Raw genomic sequence first — 15167 nt, forward strand, 5'->3', positions numbered from 1 at the left:
GAGGGGAGGGGAGGGGAGGGGAAGGGAAGGGAAGGGAAGGGAAAGGAAGGGAAAACTCTTACAGAAAGGATTTAGAAACAAGTATGAAAACAACCTATTAGCCTAAAGCACAACCATTGTGCATTCCCTAGACGCTGTGTCTGGGTTTCAGATCCCACTGCCGTTGCCTAAGTTCTAGGTGTTTTTGTGTTCAGTAGCTTCGCCCTGTTGGGTCAGAGGAGCCGCTGATGACAGGTTTAAGACCTGCCAAGTTCCCAGAACCTGTGCAATTGCCTCCTGATTCTCAGCTAAGACCATTGAAAAGATTGTATAAAGAGATCAGAGAACAACAATCAGTAGCTCCCAAAGCCCGAGGAGTTTATGCAAGGGAAATGTAACCTTTTGGTGCCTGGAACTCAGCACTCCCAGGCCCCCGGACTGCTTCCCAGATGTGGTGGGCAGTGAGGATGGGGAGTGTGCTGCGTTTCCTATGAATTAAGCCATCGGCCTGGGAGAACAATGTCGTCATTGATGGGGAAAGGTCGCCGAAATTCCAAGGACACTTGAGGCCTTTCACTGCACTGAGACAGAGATGCCTAATATTAATCCTACGTAATATGAGTCCCTGACAACCCACTTTCTAATGGGCCCGCTGGAGGCTCAATTGGCCATTCAGGGTGACTCAGTGCATCCGCAAGGAAGTGCTTTGGAGGGGGGGAAACTCATGTTTTACCTATGATCCAATGCTATCCCGAAATATATTAGCAAGGGCCATTCTGACTCGTGAGAGGGAAAGTACTCTGCTCCACTGAGGGCCAATTTAATTTTGGGGGAATTCCAACCTCCAAGCACCACAAGTGAAATCAATATTCTTTCATTTATTAAACACACATTTGTGGGGCACAAAACATAACAAATGTGCAGGCTACTGCCACTGCCCTGACAGTGGCTTCTGTCCCCTGACTTTACGTGGAGTGCCATCTCTTCTCACACCGACTTTGTAGGGGCGCCCTGGAGTTCATTCATTTACTCAACAAATATTTAATGAGCCCTGCTCCTGTTCCAGGCCCTGCAGAGAGGGATAAAATGGCAAATAAGACAGAGCCATTTTCTCCCCTGATACAGCTCATAAACTAAGGAGAAAGTCTCACCGTAACTGTATTCCGCTACTATTAAGTGTAATAAGTGCTTTGCTAGGAGAAGGGCAGGACCCTCTGAGAGTACACGGCTGGCATCCTAACCTGTAAGAGGAATTTAAAAAGGATCTTTGGAGATATTAACATTTCTGCTGACACCAGACAGCAGAAAGGTAAAAGTTAGCGTAAGAAGGGCAGAGCAGGGCGGTACCTGTGGCTCAAGGAGTAGGGCGCCGGCCCCATATACTGAAGGTGGTGGGTTCAAACCCAGCCCCAGCAAAAAAAAAAAAAAGGAAGGCAGAGCAGGGAGCAAGGACCAAGAGGGAGCTGACAGTGACGGGCCCTGCAGACTCGGGAGTGAGAGGTGAAGTGTGGCTGAGGCACACTCAGGTACGGCCGCCCTTCTGCTCACCTCCAGCTTCCTATGCTGCACGCAGCTTTCCGACCTTCTTTGGCTCCACCCTTAGTCCTCAGTGAGGCCCCAGCCTCAACCCAGCTCTCAGGGTCCCAGTCAAAACACAGCTTCCCCAGGGCCGCCAGGAAGGGAGCAGAATTCAGACCACAGATGTCTCCACGGGGTGATTATTATCAAGGGGAGAATCCTTGCAAACTGGGAGGGGGCAGGGGGCTGACAGGGCCCCATGCTGTGCAGCCTGTAAGTGGCAGGGAAAATTGAAGCCCTCCTCCTTTCTTTATTGCCACTGGCAAGGGACAGCACCCTCAGGAAACTGGGTTTCATTTCTTTTTTTTCTTTTTTTGCAGTTTGGGCCGGGGCCAGGCTTGAACCCGCCACCCCCGGTATATGGGGCCAGTGCCCTACTCCTTGAGCCACAGGTGCTGCCCGAATGGGCTTCATTTCTTTAGGACAATGCTCATTTTCTGGCTTAGAATAAATTCCATCCCCAAAGGGGGGACCTGAAGAGCAGGAGCAGCATGGCAGGATAGGAGTGTGGCCAACATTATATTCATTTTCAGAAAGAGAAAAAAAAATAGACACAGTAAACTTCAGTGGTGGACTTGACCCTGAGGCCAAGCGATGATGTAGATGAAGTGATCAAGCGAGGAGGCCTGAAGGCATCAGAGAACAGGAGTCTGCCTGCGTGCACACAGAGCGCGCCACAGCAGCCACAGCAAACTCACCCACCTACTGCCTTTCTGTGGACCGTTCCGACCTGGTAGTTTGGTGGATGCAACAAAATGGCATCCCCTTATCATTCATTCATTCATCAAGCACGTGCCATATGGGGTACACCTGCAGAGGGGAAGGCCAGGGCCTGACGAGAGCACCCCTGCCTATGACAGGTCTGAAAGGCTCCTTGTAAGAAGGGACACCTGTGTATGTGCAGCTCCAAATGTCATGTGATCTGGTACAGAACAGAAAAGCGTAGTGCAGCCGGGCACAAATGCACTTAGCCCCACTGTGCTTCAGTTTCCTCATCAGAAAATGAGAATAATAATTAGCTCACGGGCTTGATATCAGAACTTTTTAAAAGGAGTTAACCGATGCAAAGTTTTTGGAACAGTACCTGGTACATGGTAAGTGCTGTGCATATATTAGCTATGATTAAGGAGATGGGTGAGTCTCTGTTATTATTAATAGGTTTTGGTTTTAGTTTTAGGTCTACTGAGAAATTGAGCAAGAACTCCAAAGAGACACCATACATAATTTCCCTTCCACACATAATTTCCGCTATAATTAGCATTTTGCATCAGTGTGCTACATTTCTTTTATTTTGTGTTGTTTTTGTTTTTTTGTTTCAGATTAATATGAGGGCACTCACTATTAGGTAACACTGTTCGCATTTGTTAGATAAAGTCCAACTTACAGTTGAGCCCTTCACCCAGGAGGGGCACTATACCCCTACATCACACCAGGTGGGTGAGAGCTCACCACACTCCCTCTCTCTTCCCCCCAGTACTTGAATTTAATTCTGGTTTTTTCTTGTGTGGGCCTGTACTTGTTCATCTATTAGTTTTGTATTCATATTAAGTACACTGTAATTTCATATTCATATTGCCTTTCCATTCTGGTGATACTTTACTTAGGAGGATGTTCTCCAAATCTATCCAGGTAAATACAAAAGACATATGGTCTCCATCTTTCTTTATGGCCGAATAGTATTCCATAGTATGCATATACCATAATTTACTTATATATCCATGAGTTGATGGGCACTTGGGCTATTTCCACAACTTGGTGATTGTGAATCAAGCTGCAATAAACACTCTATTGCTACTGTCTTTATGGTAAAAATTAATTTTTGCTTCTGGATGGATACCTAGTCATGGGATTACAGGGTCAAATGGAAGGCCTACTTTTAGCTTTTTGAGGATTCTCTATACTTCTTTCCAAAAAGGCTATGTTAGTTTGCAATCCCACCGATAGTGTAAAAGTGTTCCCTTCTTTCCACCCTTGCCGGCTTCTGCAGCTTTAAGACTTGGTGATGTGGGCTCTTCTCACTGGGGTTAGGTCATATCCCAGTGTAGTTTTCATTTGCATTTCTCTGATGATTAGGGATGAGGAACATTTGTTCATGTGTTTGTTGGCCATTCACCTGTCTCCTTGGTAGAGGGTTCATGTCTCTTGTCCAGTGATAAACAAGGTCGTTTGCTCTCGTTGATTAGTTTGAGTTCTCTGTAGATTCTGGTTATTAGGCCTTTGTCAGATTCTTACCATGCAAATATCTTCTCCCCTTCTATCTGCTTTGGTTGTTGTACCCTTAGCTGTGCAGAAGCTTCCCAGCTTGATCATGCCCCATTTATTTTTGGTGTTGCTGTGATCAGTGCACTACATTTCTTACAACTGATGAGCTGGTATTGACACATTACCAGTAACTGAGGTCTATAGTTTACCTTGGGGTTCAGTCGTGGTGTCATTTATTCTATGCTTGGACAAATGTATGACAAGTATCCACCATTCTAGTATCACACATGATAGTTTCACTGCCCTGAAAATCCTCTGTGCCTGCCTGTTCATGCCTCTCTTCCCTTTTTCCCTGAACCCCTCCCAACTACTGATCTTTTATTTGTTCCTGTCATTTTGCCGTTACTGGAACAACACATAGTTGTTGGTACCACACAGTGTGCAGCCTTTCTAGCCGGGCTCCTCCCACCCAGCAACGTGCATTTCACTTTCCTTCCTGTCTGTTCCTTGGTTAAGTTTTAAAGCGGGTAGGTGCATTCAACAGCAAGTGGAATAAGGAAGCTGAATGGAGGGTCTCCACCTTGTCACTCTGAAGAAAGTTCTGTGAATCTGTGCCTTTGTCACCCTGCTTGCTATTTCACCTCCCCATTGAACCCCAAGCCCTGAGGCTTCTCCAGCCTATTCAAGTGAGTCCTTTAAAATGCAAATGTCAGGGCAGGGCCTGTGGCTCAAAGGAGTAGGGCACCAGCCCCCCAGCCCGCCAAAAATAAATAAATAAATAAAATCCAAATGTCCTTAGGAGGTCACATTTTTTTTTTATTTCAAATTAATATGAGGGAAGAAATTTTTAGGCTACAGTGTTCTCATTTCCAAGGTAAGGTTCAAGCTGTAGTTGGGCCCTTCACCCAGGGGGCGTGCTGAACACCCTCACAGTGTGCACGTTAGGTGAGATCCCGATAATTGCCCTCCCTCCTATCATCCCCCCCCTTGCTAGACTATTTGTGTGTTTTATCGTTTGTATGAGCATGTAACTATTTATATAATGGTTTCATATTAGTATTGAGTATGCTGGATATTTATCTTCCATTCTTGAGATACTTCACTAAAAAGAATGTGTTTCAAATCCATCCTATAAACATAAAAGATGTAACGTCTCCATCACCTCTTATGGTTGAATAGCATTCCATGGTATGCATATACCACAATTTGTTGATCTACTCATGGGTTGATGGGCATTGAGGTTGCCTCCATGACTCGGCAATTGTGAACTGAGTTGCAACTAACATCCTGTTGCAAATGTCTTTGTGGTAAAAAGCTTTTTGTTCCTCTGGGTAGATCCCTAGTAATGGGATTGTGGGATCAAATGGAAGCTCTTTGAGAATTCTCCATAATTCTTCCCCAAAGGGTTGTATTAGTTTGCAGTCTCACCAGCAGTGTAGAAGTGCTCCCTTCTCTCCACATCCACACCAGCATCTGCAGTTTTGGGATTTTGTGATGTGGGCTAATCATATTGGAGTTAGGTGATATCTCAGTATTTCAGACCTAGAACATTGCATTTTCCAACTAGAAGAAGCATTAACGTCACCTGTTCCCAAACTCTTAGTTAGAGAGGAATATCAGAAGAAGCGTGGCCATGCTGAAGCATATACACAGTCAGAAATGAGTGTGTGACCTGTGGCTCATTTATGGTATTACTTGAGGCTAAATGCACATAAGGACTGTATCCACACTCCCTGAACTGCAAAATTCAAACACAAAGTTCACCAACTACACTCCCTCCACCCATCCTCCCCCATCCCCTCCCGTCCCTCTCCCCTTTCACCTTCTTCTTGGGCTATAATTGGTTTCATAGTAAGACTGAGTACATTGGATACTTTTTCTTCCATTCTTGAGATACTTTGTTACCACACCTACAGTGCATCTTACAAGGGTACATGTGAAATTTAGTAAGTGTAGAATATAAATGTCTTCACACAATAACTAAGAAAATGCCGTGAAGGCTATGTTGACCAGTTTGATGAAAGCATTTCAGATTGTGTGTAAAACTAGCACATTGTACCCCATGATTGCATTAATGTACACAGTTATGATTTAATAAAAAAAAAAAGTCTAAAAAAAACAAAGCTCAACAAAAAATCTTGTGAATTGCATCCATGAGCATGTACGAGGAAATCCCAGTTATGTATTCATTTAATATGTAACATTTATCCAAAATAACAGCAGGATTCTCCACTTACCAACACGTAGGTACTGGAAACCAACAAAACATAAGATACATGCCTGGTGGGAAGGTGAGCAGGTAAAAGTAAGGTGGGCTCAGCAGAAAGCAGGCACCGGTGACAGCAGGATTCCTGCAAGAGGTGACATTGGATCAGGCCTGTGAAGGATGAGCAGACACAGGGGAAGCAGGGACGGGAGAGTGAACTTGGCATGGTGGGAGTGGGGGTAGTGAGCAGCTCTGCCTGGTCACAGAAGGCACACTGGGGTGTGGCAGAGGAAGCCTGGAGACCCCCCAGAGAAATGGTCAAGGTGGTCACAGCCTGCAAGGAGACGGGACTGGGCCAGGTCACAGGCTGACCCTCTGCTTCCTCCCTCCAAGGCCATGGCTGCCCCACCAGGAGCTCCTCCCAGAGCCCTGCTCCCTGGACACCTGCCAGAAGACGGGCTGCAGCAGGTTCTGAGGGGACTCAAGGACTCCTTGCTTCCCCTGCGTCCTTGGCTGCCGGTGTCCTCATTGTGCCCCAGAAGGAATAAGCTTCCTCTCTTTCCTAAAGATCGGACAATAGAATTCTTGGGAGAGGGCCTTCTCAGGAACGAGACATCCTGCGGCAGCTTGAAGCGGCCTGGGCGGCGGAGGGCGGGCTTTCCTTCCTGGAAGTCCAGCTGGCTGACGCTGGCGTCCGCACCCTCCTTCCGCCCTGCCGCTGCCCTGCGCGTCCACTGCTGCTCCCTCTGCGTCTGCAGCAGCCTCCCCGCCGCCCCTCACACCACAGGGCCGCACAGAGTCTCTGCATGGATCCCAGCCTCCCTGAGCTTGTCGGAGCAGGACGCCCCAGGCCGCAGGCCACCCTGTCCAAATAAACCCCCAGTCAGCAAGCCAAGGCCTGTGAAAGAAGAGTCTGTTGACAAGGAGGAGGTCTTGGGACAGTGAGGGCTGTTCGGGTGGATCCCTCACCAATCCCATCAGCACCCCTCTCCCTGCCGACCACCTCCACATTTCTGTGGACACACCGGCACGCACGCACATGGGCACACACAGCACACCCAGGCCTGCGGCTCTGCGCGCTCACATCTACCCCCCCGCTGCCAGTCTGTGCTGCCCCCTGCATCCCCACTAATTATTACACCGCCTCATTACCGCAGTGACACAGAGGGGAGGAAGTGAAGAAAATGAGGACGTTAAAATGACACAGACAATCAGCGAATCACAGTTCTATTCACTATGGGACCACCTCGTGTAAACCTCTCTCTCTAGCTCATTTTCCTCACCTGCAACCTGAATATAAAGAAAAAAAAAGAGTTATTTTGAGGCTGAAAGGACATAGCCTATGGAAATAACAATCTACAACGGGGCTGGCACAGGGTGTGATCTCAGGCCGGTTCCCTCCCTCTTTGTTCCTGAACAAATTAAAATCGATGGCACTCAAACAGCTCAGCATGGGGCTGCCCCTTCAAGGTCATAGAGAAAGCGTGACAGGAAAAGCAGAGACTCCGAGACATGAAGTGAATATTTATTGCAAAGAACAGAAACTCTAACTCAAATGGGCTTGATAGGAGAAAAAATATGTTGCTTAGGCAAAAACTAATTAAGGCCTCCCATAGCTATCCCCCCTTTCTTTAGTAAGAGACCTCTGGGTCAACAAGTGACCCAAAGGTGTCCTCGTGTCTTCCAAACACACCCCCGAGACTGCACCTCCCACCTGCCCTTGCATCCAGGCGTCGCTGTGCAGTGGCGGGTAAAGGAAGATGAGGATGACTGCTCGGGAACTTTCTTTAAGAACAATGCTGAGAGCTCTAACTTCTGCTCTTCTCGTGGGCTGAGAAATGGGTCAACTAGGGATTACTTTGAACCTGGAGGCAGAAGCCACCGGTTGCACACGGCAGACTTGACTTCTGAGAGGAATGAACTTCCATATTACTGGGGCCCTTTATTGAGGACTCTGCTAGCAGCGTGGCCTCTGGCTTACTGACAACTCATTCCACAGAGACTAGCACTGACCCAGCCGTTCACAACAGCATCACGGGGGATCCGATTCCTTTCACTGTCTCTGATCCACCACCCTTGATGTCTGTCTTATTCTAAGACTCTACATCTAACTTATTCTAAGACCTCTCCCCTAACTGGTTCCTGCTCCCCCAAACTACCCTAAACCCAACCCCCAAATAGCTTCAGGGGCTCCCCTGATGGTAACAAAAATTGCCACAGTGCGTCCAGGCCTCAAATTCTGACATGCCACGCTCTCAGAAAAGAGTGATAGCGCCTTCTGTTAGAATTGAGGAATGGCAACAGGAGACCTCAAGACAGAAAGATATCCAGTAAACTTAAAAAGCCTACAGCTGTTCATTTTCGTCTTTGAACGCCTTGCTTAACTGTTTGGCTAGAAACCACGAGATCAAGACTCACACGGAGCACAGCAGCGGACGTGAGACTCAGGCTCTGACACAGCACGTTCTTCCAGGGCCCTCTGGGGCTTCTATTGCGGGAGGCAGGCATCTATTTTGAACACAAGGTCGCTCCAGGATACACGAGGGAGTAAGCGAATTCCCCAGAATGAAGCTGGGTGCTTAAACAACTACAAACGTCCACTCCATCACCAGCACTGCTGTGGTCCCAACTCGGGACTCCCCCCAGAGCCTCCCTCCTGCGCTCGTGAGGGATTAGGACTCCAGGGAGGGGAGCCAGTGCCGGGGCTGCCAACTTCAGGGAAATGCTCATTCAAGTGCCTCCCTACATTTTGTGCCTGCCTGCCTCACCCTCATCCTGACCCATGACCCTCAGGTCTGGGCATAGGCCACTGACCCACCAGAATATTCCATAGACTTATTTCTCAAGTTCAGCATGATCGACACAGATCCTATCACCTTCCACTCCCCAACCTTGTCCTCCCACAGCCCCATCATAGGCAATGACACTACCACCTGCCGCACGGTCGCCTGCTCCAGCCAGAAGCCTGGGAAGCATCTCTGCTAGTGCTCTCTCTTCTCCTCCCTCCGGCCCCTCGCCAGCTGCAAACACAGCTCCAGCATCCATTGCCTTCTCCAGTCCTCACCACCCCGGACACTAACCCAACGTGCCTCATCTTTCCTCGGGACATCAGCCAGAGGCCCCTAACTGGTCTTCCTGTTCCATTCTTGCTTTCCTCTTATCCCTTTTTTTGTTTGTTTGTTTGTTTGTTTGTTTGTTTCCCATACCAGATGAGCTTTCCTCACCCGGCTTACAAAGAAGTCCTCTGTGACCCAGCGTCACCTCCTTCCAGGCTTGGTCACCATGACCAGGTCCTCCTCACCACACCACAGCCCTATGGGTCTTCTCTTAGCCCCTCCCCCCAGCCCTGCTTCCAGGCCTTCTCCAAATGTTTCTCCTCCCCCCACCCACCCTCACTAACTCATTCATTCTTCAGGTTTTAGCTTAAACTTCATTTCCTCTAATAGGCCCTTCCGTGCCAAAAACTAGGCAAGCCTCCCACCTCCTGTGCCCATAACATAGAGTTCTACTTTCAAAACACTTAGTAATTGTCTTTCTTCCCAAATTGGCTACAAGTTCCTTGAGTTCCTTATCACAACTTGGAGGAATGTTTGGGATAAGACTCAACCCCCATAGAGCTATTGTTCAGCTATCATCTGCAAAGAACCCAGAATGTGCCAGGACTACACCAGGCACTGAAGCTGCAGAGATTAAGGGGGCATCACCCCCAGCCTCAGAGCTCTCAGATCTACTCTACTGACCAAGTAGGACCCCAAGTTCAGGGTCAGGGATATTGGTTCTCTCGCCGTCTGCTGGGCAGACCACTCTGGTACCTTCACTGCATCCTGCTGACATTCCCCTAATTTCAGCTGTGACTGTGATGGGTATTTCTAAGCATGCTCACAATCACCCTGGGCTTTTCAGCTTCTCAGCTTAAGGAAGTTCCTCCCATCTTTCAGATTCTGCCCCAGAACTTTCCCCAATGTTGCCACGGTCTGCTTGACCTGAGCAGGTAAGCTCAGCTCAGAAGCCCCAGGACATTAACAGCCCCCAGCTCTCCGGACACCTCCCAGCCAACAGGACATGGTAGCTGACGGGTGGGTGTGCCAACCTCCCACTCTCCTAGGAAAGGAATTGAACCCTCACTGCCTACAGCAGGGACCTCAAAACCACACATTTATTTTACTTGTCTTCCTACTTCTCGAGGTCCCCTCTAATGGTTCTTATTGCCCCTGTGTCAAGCTTGGATTTGAGGGCACCAAATTTACAAGACTATTGCAAAGATTAACTACAGCAACATGAGTGAAATTCTTAATGCATTTCCTAGCACATTGTCAGTGCTTAATAAATGGTAGTTACCAATGTTGGATATTATATTCTTAGTGGGGGAGATGGACAGTATATTCTAAAAAGATAAATGCTATAATGGCCATGCTACCTGTGAGGGCTTGAAAGTGCAGTGACAGCCGGTAAAAGATGACGTATAGAAGAAGTAATTTTTGTTTTCTTTTTTGAGACAGGGTCTTGCCCTGTCACCCAGGCTGGATTATAGTGCCATCACCATAGCTCATACAATCTCAAACTCCCACCTTGGCCTTCTAAATAATTTAAATGAGGGTACCACCTCAGCCTTCCAAGTAACTGACTACAGGCACATGCCACCATGCCCAGCTAATTTTTCTATTTTTTATATACCCAAATCTTGCTATGTTGCCCAAACTGGAAGAATTAACTTTTAAACTGAATTTTCTTAAAGGCCTAGAAATTTGGAGGGAGAATTTCCGATAAGGGACATAGCAAGATCAGAAACATGACAGTGTGACACAGGACGGCATGCTGTGGGAAGTGTGCACACCTCTATTATAGGAGAGGGAAGTCAGGGCTTACAAAGGGTAGAAATCAAAGCCTTGATTTCTGGACCCTGCTAGGGGGAGAGGCAAAGTCTGAGACCCCTCCAGAGAGGAGCACGAAGGCCGTCCTGCAGACAGCAGCAGAGAGGGGAGGACATAGCGTTCACTCTCGTCCCCACCTGTGCTCTCCCGGCTGTTTATTTGTACTCCGCCTGGCTGTATGGACTCAAGGCCTAATTCATGACCCATCCCCTTCAGCACCCTGCAGAGAGGGGGAAGCGGGGAGCATCCCTGTCAAGTGCCAGATGTTTGGCAGGGGCCTAAGAGGCGCTGATGGCTTTGGAGGTGAAACTGGAAACTCTTCTGGGGCAGGCAGGAAGCCTGGAAACACAGGAACTTGTTGAGTGAAAGACAAGTGGCTTCAGAACAGTGGTGGACGAGGGGACGGGCAGAAGTCAGACACTCCTTGGTTGTCGTCCCGGCTTTGCTCCTGTCAACTGTGTGGCCCTTGGCAAGTCGCTTCCTCAGCCTGAGCTGCAGTTTTTTCAGCTTTCCAATGTCCCTGCTAGCTTTGAGGTTCGAGGATTCCAATGAGGCGGAACATGAATCTCACTTTGAAGGTTGAGAAGGATCTTGTTATTCCCCGCAGCTCTCGTTCACTTTGAAGAAGGAGAAAAGTCACTGAACTTTGACAGTGACATTTTTTTCAGAAACCTGCATACCTGCTTTAAAAGCAGACAGGACTTTAGAAAATAAGAGATTGATTGGGGGGGAGGGTCACACTGGCTATTTAGCAATGTTGGTTGGCTAGATTTTATTTTCATCTTGTCACTTTAGTTCACAATTGGTATCTAAGAGGTGGCGATTTTTTTCTCAAGGCATTTAGTTTCAGGTCCATTCTGCATCCTACTCCAGCCACGCTGAGTGGCCACATTTCCCCAAATGCCCTTCACGCCTGTCCGTTCAGGACTGACTGTGCTCATTCTCTGTTCTGGGTCCTGGTTAGTAAGGAAAGGGAGGACATAGCCCCTGCTGTCACCAGACATGTAATCTAACCTTAGCTAGATAAACTGCACAGACAGTACCAAGAAAATGGCACAAAGAAATGGAAACTCTGTGCCTCAGTGGGAGGGAAGATTGTTTATGAGAGCAGTGATGGAAGAAATTAACTTAGCTTTGGAGGTCAGGGAAGCCTTAGAGTGAGTACTGTCTTCTTGATTTTTTTTTTTTTCTGCAGTTTTTGGCTGGGGCTGGGTTTGAACCCACCACCTCTGGTATGTGAGGCCAGCACCCTACTCCTTGAGCCACAGGTGCCACCCAAGTAATGTCTTCTTATCCTTCCTTTTAAGGATAAAAATCTTCTTCAGCTTTATGGTACAGCTTAAATATTACCTCTAAGAATTTTTTCTGCATTTCACCAAGCAAGACAGACATTCACTCTTCCTCTGCGATCCATAGGTTTTTTTTTTTTTCCTTTTTGCCAGGGCTGGGTTTGAACCTGCCACCTCCAGCATATGGGGCCAGCACCTTACTCCTTTGAACCACAGGCCCCATCCGGATCCATAGTTTTTTTGTTACATCCACTAACATAGCCTTAGGAGCACTGTGGCATTATCTTTAGCTTTGATCTAGTCTGTTCCCCCACAAACTGTGAGCTCCTGGATAGCAGAATGCTCCAGCGAGGGGCCAAATATAAAGGGAATGTTCAGGAAACTCGGGTGAAATTAAAATGCAGACCTATCACAAATTTGGGATATTTCTATAAAGTGAGTAATTTATTTCACAATTAGCAATCCAAATTATCTTCTGATTCATGCTTTTTTTCTTAATAAAACAAACACCCTTCTAATGAGTTGACATAGATAAATTATACAATTAGCAAAAATAAACCACGTACGAAAATTCTAGACCTGCTGCTCAAGTAACGGATCATAAAACTCCTTCCCTGGATTTTCAAGACATTCATCTGTCATTTCTCTGTAAGTCCAAAGCCTGGCTGTCAAAATGACGGAAGCCATGAGGTTTCTTATTTCAAAGATGAATTTTTATGATGTGGTCTACCTAGATGGGTAGGAACACTTAGGAAAAGTCAGGTGGGCTTCTGAGTATTGAAACAGAAATAAAAAGAACTTGGTGAAACTCTACTGCGAGGAGGTAAACACATCTGTTCCTCTTTTCACTCATAGAATAGAGTTGTTATAAAACAGAGACCAGAGTTACAATACAGTAGAACCTCCATAGTTGGCCACCTCTCTGCTCTGACTACCTTACTAAGTTGAGACCTAATAGACTGGACATGTGTCACATGTACATATCAGTACAGGAGGCCTGGTTCCTTATGTTGACCACCTCCTTTTTTAAATCAGTTTGTTACAGTCCCTTGGATGGTCAACTCACAGAAGTCCTCCTGTCTTTGGTTTGATAGCACTCTGGGTAGAAAAGTACCTTGGACTTTGTCCATTCAGTTGCCTCCACCTGGAATATCTTTGCTCCCATCAGAATTTTTGTACCCTTCGAGTTCCATCTCAAACATATTCTTGTTTATTTTGCCAAAGATTAGATGCTTGGAATCTATCTAAAGCAATGGTTCTCAACCTTCCTAATGCTGTGGCCCTTTAATACAGTTGCTGTGGGTCACAACCCACAAGCTACGAACCACTGATCTAAAGTCAGAAAACACATCAGTGTCAAACCAAGAGATGAATAGGCCTCTAACCCCCTTCTCCTGTAATCTTTCCTGTACCAAGGTTGTCTGTCCAAAGTACCTGGGCCCCTAGATGTTTAGGAAATGTTATCTATCTCCATCTGTCCCACCGTAGAGAAACCTGAAACTCTATTAACCACAAAAGGCTACCCCAAATCCTGTAGTGTATCTGCAATTTAGAAATCAATTTAATGTAATTTAATGAAGCATTTTCCAACTCATTTGAGCCCTTTTTCCCATTATACCTATTATCGTCCTCTGGAATTATTGTTCTAGAAAACACAGCTGGAGAAACACTTTAACACTTTAACTCATCTTCTCCTCATCTTTTTACATGGGGGAACCAAAGGAAGAGTGAAATGCTCAGGATAATCCCCCCTTTTCATGGCTCTATGTTCAATTTAAACAGGAATCCTACCCATAAAAATGTGGCCAAAGGAATGAGAAGGCAATTTATGAAAGAAGAAACAAATTGTCAGCTGACGTGAGGAAAGTTATGGGGTCTCGAGCAATACAAATGAAAACAAGAAAGGATGGTTTTGGCTTGGCACCTGTGGCTCAAACGGCTAAGGTGCCAGCCACATACACCTAAGGTGGCGGGTTCGAATCCCCGGCCCAGGCTCGCCAAACAACAATGATGGCTGCAACCAAAAAATAGCCGGGCGTTGTGGCAGGTACCTGTGGTCCCAGCTACTTGGGAGGCTGAGGCAGGAGACTTGCTTGAGCCCAGGAGTTGGAGGTTGCTGTGAGCTGTGATGCCATGGCGCTCTACCCAGGGGACAGCTTGAGGCTCCATCTAAAAAAAAAAAAAAGAAAGGATGATTTTTAGGAACCAAATTGGCAAAGGTATTTTTTTAAGTGCGAATATCATGCTAGAATTCTCAAAAGTTTGTCTCCTTTACCTTTTTTTTTATATTTTTCAAATGTTCTACAATTAACACAATACTTTTTAATTTAAAAAAATACTTTAAAATTATGCAAATTCTGTCACAAGGCTAAACAGATCTTATTTGGACATTTAAATTTGCACATTTAAAACTGGGAAAATGTAACTTTTACATTTTTAAGACTGGGAAACTGTTACTTCTAAGACTTTTACCGGATTCGGGGTTGCTCCTTTAATGTCGCCCATTGGTTCACCCCTCAGGAGTATAGAGTCACTTGTTCCTCCGGGTACTCTAATGCAGTGGTTTTCAACCAGAGGGTGCCACGGCACACAGGCATGCCTGAGAGGATCTTAGACATACTGTGAGAATTTTTAAAGATCATTAACTAAATTATTTTTGAAAGAAGTTCAAAGCATAGTATGTATATTTTTTTTTTACTATTTTCTTTTTTGATCAACATAATTTAAGTGTGCTGCAGAAGTTTAACTACGAGTTCAAGCATGACGTGAAGTGAAAAAGGTTGAAAAATGCTGCTCTATTGAGTAAATTCACCCCCAGTTGCTGACCTAGGGTCAAGGCCTGGCATATAAAGCAAGACCTGGCCTATCACAGTACCCGGGGATAAGAATCTCACCAGGAAGCTGTGGGGGTCTCCTGGAGATATTCCACAGAGGAGGAAATCCAGCTGGAGAGGCAGCAAGGGTCCTACGGCCATGGAGCTTAGAATCAATCAGACCAGCTGGGTTTAGGAAATAGCTCTTCCTCTCAAACCGGAAGGAGTT

The 15167-nt window shown here is 46.5% G+C and overlaps 1 long non-coding RNA gene across 1 annotated transcript in view; it reads right to left on the reverse strand.

Annotated features, from left to right (window-relative positions):
- Nucleotides 1-14210, reverse strand: part of LOC111726453 — a 23304-nt gene extending 9094 nt beyond the window's left edge. The window contains exons 1-2 of the long non-coding RNA XR_002774218.1: nucleotides 14177-14210; nucleotides 5997-6110 (exon numbers count right to left, since the gene is read on the reverse strand). This is a non-coding gene — a long non-coding RNA (uncharacterized LOC111726453). The remainder of the gene's footprint in view (nucleotides 1-5996; nucleotides 6111-14176) is intronic.
- Nucleotides 14211-15167: the final 957 nt, after the last annotated feature.

The sequence above is a fragment of the Otolemur garnettii genome, unplaced genomic scaffold, assembly GCF_000181295.1.
Source record: "Otolemur garnettii isolate 467f Iridium unplaced genomic scaffold, OtoGar3 scaffold00066, whole genome shotgun sequence".
NCBI lineage: Eukaryota > Metazoa > Chordata > Mammalia > Primates > Galagidae > Otolemur > Otolemur garnettii.